Genomic DNA, 9,946 nt, shown 5'->3' with positions numbered 1-9,946 from the left:
TGGACTTCCTCCCTGGTTTTTAAAGTTTTGGGGTTCTTTTGTTTTGTTTTGTTTTTGGTAGCATATACTTTTAATCCCAGCACTCAGGAGACAGGAGACCAGGTGGATTACTGTGAATGCAAGACTAACCTGGTCTACATGACAAATTCCAAGCCAGCCACGACTATATAGTAAGACCCTGTCTGAAAGAAAATTATTTATTTATTGTATGCGTTTAGTGTGTGTGTGTGTGTATGTGTTGTGTGTGTGTGTGTGTGTGTGTGTGTGTGTATACACTCTTGCCTGTTCCATGACGTAGTGGTCAGAGGACAGCTTATTTGGTATGAGGGTTGGTTGTCTCCATCCATCATGGGAATTCAAACCATCAAACTCACATTATAAGATCTAGTGTCAAACAACTGTACCTGCTGAGTCATCTTGTTTGCCCCCCACCCTCTTTTTAATCTGAAAGACTGTCTCTCATCAGCCAGAGCTTGCCCAGAAGGCTGCCTGCCTGGCCACTGATCCCCAGGGACCCATTTGTTTCTGCCTCCCCAGCACGGTCTTCCATAACGCTCTACTTTTTAACAAAGAATCTGGGGCATATAACTTGGATCTTCATATTGCATGGTGAGTACTTTATAGATACTCACGGCTCCGTTGCCTTCAGACCTCTGCTTAGATGTTACCTCACTTGAGTTTTCCCTATAGGCCCGACACAACATGCATGCCTCTACACCTCACCCTCACCCAGCAGAAATGTGCACACCGCAGGCGTGTGTGTGGCCAGCACTGATGAAATGTGCACACCGCAGACATGTGTGTGTAGCCATTATGGGTGAATGATAGAGATTCTGTCTAGACTCAATGGCAGCGTCCCTGTGGAACCTGAACTCACCACTGTCCCTCGTTGGTCCCAGATGCTTCACCTGCACATAGGCCTTGGGAGGGGACAGGACAGTCTTGAAGGTTCCTTTTCATTTCAGAGCCGCCACCCGGGTTCCTTGTCTGTCCTGATTTTGATTGTTTGCTTGTCCAAGCTCAGGTAGTCCTCCGGATGAGCAATTTGATCTTGAAGTTAACGTAGGAAGAGAAGGGCGCAGGCTGAATGGATGCCCTGCATGGCAGGACAATCCCCATAAAAGGAAGGCTTCCCGGAAGTGACTGCTTTGGTTCCAATTCATTTTAGCAGTCAAACTACCGTCCCCTGGCCGTGGGAAAATTTGGTTACTTTTCACAGTGAATGAAATGCTTCTTGGTCTTGTTTGGTGACAATGAGAGAGAGCTCCCTGTCTCTTTTCTTCAAGCTTCTTTCCTTTCTGGTCACTACATTAACAGTCTTTTCTCTGATTCATTGAATATGGAGAATGCAGACTAAGTTTTCATTTTATTTTATTGTTGAGACAGGGTCTTACCATGTTGCCCTGGCTAGCCTGGACCTCACTCCACAGCAGGCTGGACTCAAACCTTCTTAGTGTTGAGACTAAAGCAATGTGCCACCAGGCCCAGCCACACCAAGCTCCGAACTTTTATTTATCTTTTGAGACAGGGTTTGTGACAACCTAGGCTAGTCTCAAACGTGGTTATGTAGCCAGAGATAACCATGAACTTCGGTTCTTCTGTTCCACCATCTGAGCGCATTCACAAGCACATGAAGTTCAGTGACTGCCGGGGATTGAACCCATCACCTCCTGCATGCTAGACAAGTACTGCTCAGCTTTATCCTTAGATTTCTCTCTTCTCTTTTCTGGGATGGCCTCTAGGAAACAGAGGCTCCCAGACACTAGGATATGAAGCCCTGCTCTGGTTCCTGGTTCCTGTTTCTCAGAGACAGAGACAAGTCCCCCTCCCCTCACTCCTCTGAGCCTCAGAAGGGCCGCCTGCTGCCTGGCTATTTTTATCCCAGGAGCTTTCTCAAGGAGCAGGCACATGAGTCCCAGCCAAGGCTGGTCCCTGTGGAAAACCTCCCCTCATGAGGAAGGAATCCGGGGGATTTTTTTTTTTTTTTTTTGGTCCTGGATTAAAGCCTTCAATTTTTGTTTCTTGCTGATTTAAGAGGGTTTTAGTTGTTGATGTGATGTTTTGTTGGAATAAAGGCAATATGGAGTTATGGATCTGATCTGTTCATTGTGGTCAGCCTAGGGTCTGTGTATGTCTGACAGACGTCAGGGCTACTGTGGACTGAGCTGGATGATGGCTTAGACCCTGTGCCTGTTGTGAGCACAAGGATGAGAACCTGGGTTCAGATTCCTAGCATATGCATAAAAAGCCAAGTGCGCAGTGTGTGCCCATAAATCCCAGTTCTGGAGAGGCAGATAAGAGGATCCCAAGGGTCCTGTGGGATCAGGGTAGAGAGGGAGAAAGAGAACTAATAGGAATCTAATAGCCCCTCATGAGATCTTTACTCACGTTTGCAAGGTCCCTAGAAGGTGACCCAGTAAGGGTCAAATGTGCCACAGTTTTACACGTGACACAATTGAGACCGAGGGGCTACCTAGGCTATGTATCCAAGGTCTCCAAGGGAACAATGTATTGCAAGATTTTTTTCCCTGTGTGTGTGTGTGGAAGTGGGGAACCAAGCCATGTGCATACCCTTCTCACAGGTTCCAGTGACAAACTAGAGATTGATCCTTCTTTTCAAGTTCTCCCTGGGGTACCAATGAGTTTATTGGGGTTACTTAAAGAACACAGGCAAGGTGTTTTGGGCATGCGTGTGGGTGAAAGCAGACATAGTAGAAACTCTCCGCCTAACATGGATGATGGCGTCCTCATGGCTGTGCAGATGGAGAACCCTCCAGAGCCTCTACGCTAGCCCAAAGCCATGGGCAATTAGGATAGGACTGCAAGCACAGGGGTGGAGTGGCTTGATACTCAAGTAAGGGTTCCATGACCCTCACCCCGCCCTCCTACAAGAGACCAATAGCCCAGTGTGATGGTCTCTGGTTTTATGAAGATGGCAGTCATTTTGCTAAGGGGACAGTGCTATGTAACACTGTGAAAGGCAGGCGTCTATACCCAGGGTTCAGAGCACCCCAGTTCCTTCTGAAGTTAAGTTTCATCTCTGCCACTTTGCCACATAGATAGCCATGACACAAGACCAGCTGCTTCGTCCCACTAAGACTTGTATCCCTGACATGAGATTGTAACCCTTGACTCCCAGTGTAGGAGAGGATTCTGTGAAATGGGGTGTGGGTGGTCTGGAAGCAACCATTACTTTCTCAGGTCTCTTGGATGGCATCAGTTCCTGAGAGCCAGGTGACCTGTGCAGTCCCTGTCCCCTTTCTCCTCCACATGTCTATGGGGGACCAGGATTTGTTTATATTGAGCTAGGAGCTTTCCTTTTTGTCTTAGGACAAGGTCTAAGGGGAGTGGTCATGTCTGAAGATGTCAGTTCTTCCTGAAAGGAAAAACATCTGAAGGGAACAGCAGGTCTGGCCCAGACTTCCTGCCATGGTGTTAGAAATGAAGGATCTATATTGGAGGAAATGGCTGTGGAGGAGAAAGCTGGTGGGGCAAACGGGGTGGTGAGGGTCATTATACTGGGGTCCTTGAAGGGAAGAGAAGCTTAGGCTGATGAGGCTTCTACCTCCACACATAACCCCAGGTTATTCCAGCTGGGAAGTCCACACTTCGCTGTTCACCAACCAAAGCTGGTTGTGTGACAGGGGCACACAGGCATGGGGGTGGGGCACAATGGTGAACACTGGGACTGTAACTGGGCTGTCAATCAACCTGTAGCAGAAAGTCCATAGCTACCATATGGGCCCACTGGGCAACCTTGGGAAATGTACTCCAGCTCTTTGAACCTCAGTCTTAATGTCTGAGAATGGGGGTGATAAAAATAACACTGTCTAGGTTGAGGAGTTTGTTTCATTTCTACAGCTCTGTGGCAGAGCAGCCCCGGCATGGTTCCGTTGGCTGATGGGGCTCAGCTGGCTGGTTCTTCTCCTTCTTTGGGTATTGCCAGGATTACGTGTGATGTGGCCAAGAGGGGCTCCCTCAGGGCTAGTATCTGCCAGCTGCCTCTACCCTCTCAGTAGAGACTCATGTGGGTTGTCACACGATGGGCTGTCACGTCTCTGAGGTTGAGCCTTCTTCCATCCCGTGAGGGCCAACATTCAAGAAGGCATTTCTGCACTGTGTATCTTCTTCTTGTGTGGTGTTTCCTAATGTGCCATTGTCCATGACAGGACCCTTGGCCAAGTCCAGAGCCAATATACAAGGGCACAAATCTAGCATATTCACTGTCAGCCATTGGTGTGATAGGCCAACGGGATGAAACTGCTACCTAGGTGTGTTCTCCAAAGTGTCTGGTAAGGCTGACCAGGAAGTGCTTCATGACCAGGGCTCTGAAAAGCTGGAGCAAGGAGCAGGGGACACAGGGGCCCAGAAAGAACAGGTAAATGAAGACAGTTTCAGAGTCTGGGTCTGAGGCAGATCCTGGTCAACAGAAGCCATTGGCCGGAGGAGGTGTCTCTGGGGACAAAGCAGACTTTCTGCCCGGAAAGCACTGGGAAGCCACTCACAGGCTGGGAAGCAGAAAAGGCCCCATGGAGAGTCACAGTCCTTTACAGAAAGAGGTCCCCCGGGGGAGAGGAGAGGTGGTGGCTTCTCTGCAGAGATGGGAGGTGGGGGTGGGACGTATCAGTAAGAGCAGTCAGCATAGTTCCCTCTGGAATGTTTCTTGTAACAGCTTCAATCTCAAGAGAGGGCAAGCCAGCAGTTAAGTAGCTGATCAAAGAGAAATGACAAAAGCAACCGAGAAGCTTAAGCTGTTGGGTGGGGGATGAGCGGGTGGCAAGGCACACGTGGCACGGGGAAGGTCAACTCACACTTGCCATTTTACTTTCTCTTTGTCCCTCCACCAGACCTGCCTTTGTAACTGAGAAGATACTATCTATGCAGAGATGCCTAGTTTCTTATCCAGAGTCCCACATTATCTACAAGTCTGCGCTGAGAATTGAACATATAAGTAGACAATTCCCTGTTAGATCTCAGCACTCCATACCACACCCCATAGACAGTTATCTCCAGGAGCCCTGACTAGGAGCCATCAAGGACCTAGACAATTGCCAGTTTCAGTGTCCCCTTGACCTTCCCTTCCAGAGTACAGGGCACAGAGCTTTGCACTGTGCAGTCTCCCACGGTCCACTGCTCCTGTTCCCTCACTCTAGTGCGCTCCTGAGGGCTGGGGGGGTCACTTGACCTCCCTGGGGAAGAGGCTTGGCTTTGGGGGTAGGTGCCCAGTAGATAGATAGTATCTATGAAAAATAAAACATCTGTGCCCAAGCAGGGTGCCAAGCCCTGGGGGTGGGGGTGGGGAATTTGCTAGTGCAGGGTAGGAAGACCTTGGGGAAGCAAATGAAAAGCGCCCAGGGAAGACCTATCGCAGCTCTGAGGCAGAACTGAGCTCTGGCCAGAACAGCCTTATTCATATTTGAAGAGGAACTGGATACCAGGTCATGCTAAGAGCTGGGAGAGAGAAGGAGCTGCTATCAGAACCACTCTCAGCAGCCTGATGAGATGGAGGGAAAAGCCCTAGAGAAAAGATGGGGAGTGGGGGAGGGAGCAGAGGAGGGAGGAGGGGCAGGAAGCACTCTGAGGCTCCCCAGTACCTGTTGGCGGAAGACCCACTGAGTGTGCCTTGGAATATGATTCTCAGCCTTCTGGGATTTCTGTGGGAAGCATGGCTTCTCTCACACCATGAAGAAAGAGGTTAGGGTGGGGTGAGACGTCACTGAGACCCATCCACTATTTCTCTAGCTCAGGGCCTACCAGGGATTGGCGCATTAAGCCTGTATTAGGCTCAGCAGGGCCCTGGCTGAGGCTGCTACACTGTGGCTCACAGAAACCTGGTGATAACCTCACATGAAACAGATTCTTGAAGTGGTTTCAAGCAGAGGTGTATCTCACGTGGCCACAGGCTGCCTGCCCCTATCCCCTCTGCACTGAGCAACCAATGACAGACAGGTCCAGAGAAATCTGAGACCCCCCCCCCCCCCCCCACAGTTAGAGTACAAGCCAAAGTCCTACCTTGGTTTGCTAATTTGGAAATTCATTCCGGCCCCAGGTACTTTGCATTTGTGCCTACTCTGCCGGTAAGACTACCCCACAGAGACCCATGCTTTGTCTTCCTGCAGGTCTTTGTCTAGTTCCCTGTTTATCCTCTCTAGCTTTCACTGCATTCCGGGTGCATGTGGCCCACGGGCTGCTTGGCAATCGCTAATGAATATGTGTCTATGACTGAGCAAGGTTAATTTGCTCCTGCTGTTCTCCAGTAGGGCCAGATGTCGTTGTTTGCAAATTGGGTTCAGAATTCTCTGGAAAGAGAGAGCAGCTTTTTGGGGTCTGACTTCCCATGCAGCTGCTAGACAAGTAAACAGAAACAGTGACTTGGTACCTGTAAGGAAAAGATGACGGGGCACCAATGAAAGGAAAAGTCACAGGGCACCAATGTTGTGAAAGGATAACGATCCGAGTCACGGCACCAATGTTAGGGGAAGGATGAAGAGAGTGGGGGGCATATGGCCCATGGAGGTGCGGCGAGGCCTGAGGGCAAGGGAGATGCCTCTGAGGGGTCCATGTTGGGAATCCCTTCCCTGAGGGACCAGCCACACAACAGTATAGTACGGAATAGAGTTTATTCAGGTCATGGGAGAGTTAAGAGGGTGGTAGAGGCAGAGAGAGAGAAGTAGAGGAGTAGAGGCCGGCCATGAGCATGTGGGAGAGAGGGGGGAAGGGAAATGGGAGAGCAAGGCTGCAAGAGCACAAGGGCAGGAGAGGCCAAGAGAGAGAGGAGGGGTCAAGCAGCTCCTTTTATAGTGTCAGGTCACTGGGGCGGAGCATACCTGGCCACTGCTGGGTAATTGAGGGGTGGGGTATACCTGGCTGTTGCTAGGTAACTGAGGGGTGGGGTTTACAGAATCCCAACAGTACCTACTGTGTGCACGGTCCCTATCAGTTAAGGGGCGGGACTTGCAACATGACTGACCCGCTGGGGGCTGAGTGCCATGGAGAAGAAGGCTGCAGGCAGCAGGGACTTTCTGGAGAGAATGGGCAGGCCCTGTAGGGTAGGTGGTTTGAAGATGGATGGAGCCTCTTGGCACTGAACTGGGTGACTGGGAAGCCAAGGCCCTTTCTAGCCTATGTGCTCTTCAGCCTCTCACTCTGGGTCATTTCAAACAGCCCAAAGACAAGCGTGCTACAGGAGGGCTCTTTAGAGATGGTCTCTATGGCCCAGGAAGAGGCCATGTTGGGCCTGGCTTCAGATTGGATTTCAATTCAACCTAACGCAAGCAGCTTGAACTTGGATGAGGTTGAAGAACCCTACTGGGCTCAGTGTGGTCACCTGTGAATTAGACCCTTTGTTTATCAAACTATTGGGAAGTCTCTTATGTGAGACTCTAGTCTGTTGACACAAAACAGCCATGGTGTAGATTCCAGGTAGCCAGCAGCCACAGGTCAGGTAAGCCTGGTCCTTTCAGGGAGGCCCCTGTTTCTTTTTGGGCCTCTGATCATCACGGCCAACCTTTCTTTGAGATGTGTCAGGGGTTCTTGGCAGGCTTTGGCCCCTGCTTATCTCCAGGCCTGCCAGGCTGCTCTCTGGAGGACACTGGGAATGGGAATAAAAAGGAGTCTCTAGCCCACCTCTGCTGCCCCCACCTTCAAACCCAAGGCCTTCTAAAGCTGGCTAAGACAGATGCTGCTCATGGAATCTTGTCTGGTTTTGAAGCAGAACTCTGAGGAAAGGCCGTGGTCAGACAGAGGAAACAGTGGTTGGTGAGTCTGGTCTCTAATCACACTAGGGGTGTGTTCTGTGTGAGACTCTGGCCAAGGCACTCACTCTGTTCCATCTTCAAAAAGCAGGCTCTGAGCCACCAGGGGTACAGGATATCAGAAGTTGGGGTGACCTGGCACCTCTAAATGCTAGCCCTTCTGCGGTCACCTACCATACCCCGAGGCTGAAGGGTGATAGCTATGGGCTACACCTGACCTTTCTTCCTACTGCAGTCTTTTTGGACCTACACTGACTACCACAAGGTTCATGAATAGCAAGAAAATAAGGATATAGCGCCCCCTGTTGGTAAATCTGAGTTATGTCTGAATGGCTGGAAGAAATGCCCCAAGGACAGCTCCAAGTCGGCCATTTGTGGCAGGTTATAAACAAGGGGTTTTTCTCTAGGAACCTCTTACTTCTGCTGTCAATATTTACCAAGGGCAAACAATTGTTTGATTTTAAAGTTATCATCTCCACGTATTAATCAATATAATGCGAGCTGGAGAGGTGGCTCAATGGTTTATAGCACTGACTGCTCTTCCAGAGGTGCTAAGTTCAATTCCCAGCAACCACATGGTGGCTCATGACCTATCAAGGGATCTGATGCCCTCTCCTGGCATGCAGGTGAACGCACAGCAGAGCACTCATACATAAAATAAACAAAAAAAATTAAAACTCAATATACCATAATATAAACAAGTGCTAATTGAACATAACCAAGATCCCTCTCTGTTTGACTTGAGCAGAGAAGAAGCCTACAGCCAGACCTCAGGCAATTGCCTTAGGGCATCCACTCACCCACCCACCCACCCACCCATCTATTTACTTAAAGGTATTAATGCCCATTAATATCATCGATCTTGAGACAAACAGCTTTGGAAAGACAGAATGTTTATTTCAATGCAAGAAGACTTTAGTCCACAGTTGCTTGGCTCTGTTAATATTAGACCAGTGACCAAGTAGCATATCACACTGTGGGACAACTGGTGAAGAGAACAGACAGGCAGACAGGCAGACAGACAGACAGATAGACACACACACACACACACACACACACACACACACAGAGAGAGAGAGAGAGAGAGAGCCAACAGCACTGCTTTGGGAACCAACCATTCCAGCCTTAGCATGAAACTTTCAATCCAAACCCCAGCGATTATTGAGTTCCCAGTCTCCTTCAGATGGACAGCATAAATGGGACAGTTGAAGTGTCCCTGGTGGAGTTTATATTCTAGAGAGGGGCCCTGTAAAGAAGCAACACAGAGAAATGAGTCAGGTGTGTTGACCTAGAAGAAAATAACAGAAGGCCTGATGAGGAGGGACAGCTGCCCGTGTGGTGAAGCTGCCCATGTGGTGAAAGGAGAGGTGGGCAGAAGCCATCCAGAGTCCTGGGCCCTAGACCTACTGCACCCAGCTGTAGCCCAGACATATTGTTTTGAGACAGGGTCTCACTATGTAAACTAGGCTGTACTTGAACCCGAGGAGGCCCTCCTGTCTCTGCTTCCCAATGCTGGGGTTAAGTGCATGTGTCACCACACCCAGATGACACATCTTTTAAAGTTTGAGAATAGGGCATGCGTATTCTAGAAGGATGGGCTACTTTGGGTGCACATCTGTTCCTGGATGGAGCTGAGATGTTTCACACACACACACACACACACACACAACCTGCCCCATCATGTCAGCACACGTTCATCCCCCATTTAGTCCCCACACCACCTGGGATGTAGACTTCTTGGCCTCTGTCTTTATTGAGGAGAAAGGGGAGGCTTGCCAAGGCCACACAGGCCCTAGGGGATAGTGCCTGGGGTCCCTGGAGCTCCATTCCAGGCCTTTTTATGCAGTGGTCCCTCCTATCCCCAATTAAACCCCACTTCAGCCTACTCTCAAATACGGCCTCCTCAGAAATGGGGAGATACCAAAGGCCCATTTGTGTCTTAAACAGACCCCTCTCCCTCTGGTGACTCTCCATACTTGTAAGCACCCGGTTCATCCGGGGCCTTACTTGTGCACACAGGCCCTGCCTCTAGCCTCCTTCGAAGATCAGGGGCCCTCACAGCTCGTGAACACTCCAGCTGATGCCGATACTCTTCCAATTTGCTTCAACTGGAAACTCCATGGAGCCAGTTCTCTGTAATGATGCCAGGGTCATTCTAGGTAACAGGGAGCTGCTGGGCAGATGGCTCTAGA

The sequence above is a fragment of the Micromys minutus genome (genome assembly GCF_963924665.1).
Source record: "Micromys minutus genome assembly, chromosome: 17".
Lineage (NCBI taxonomy): Eukaryota > Metazoa > Chordata > Mammalia > Rodentia > Muridae > Micromys > Micromys minutus.
Note: the sequence above shows the minus strand (reverse complement) of the source record.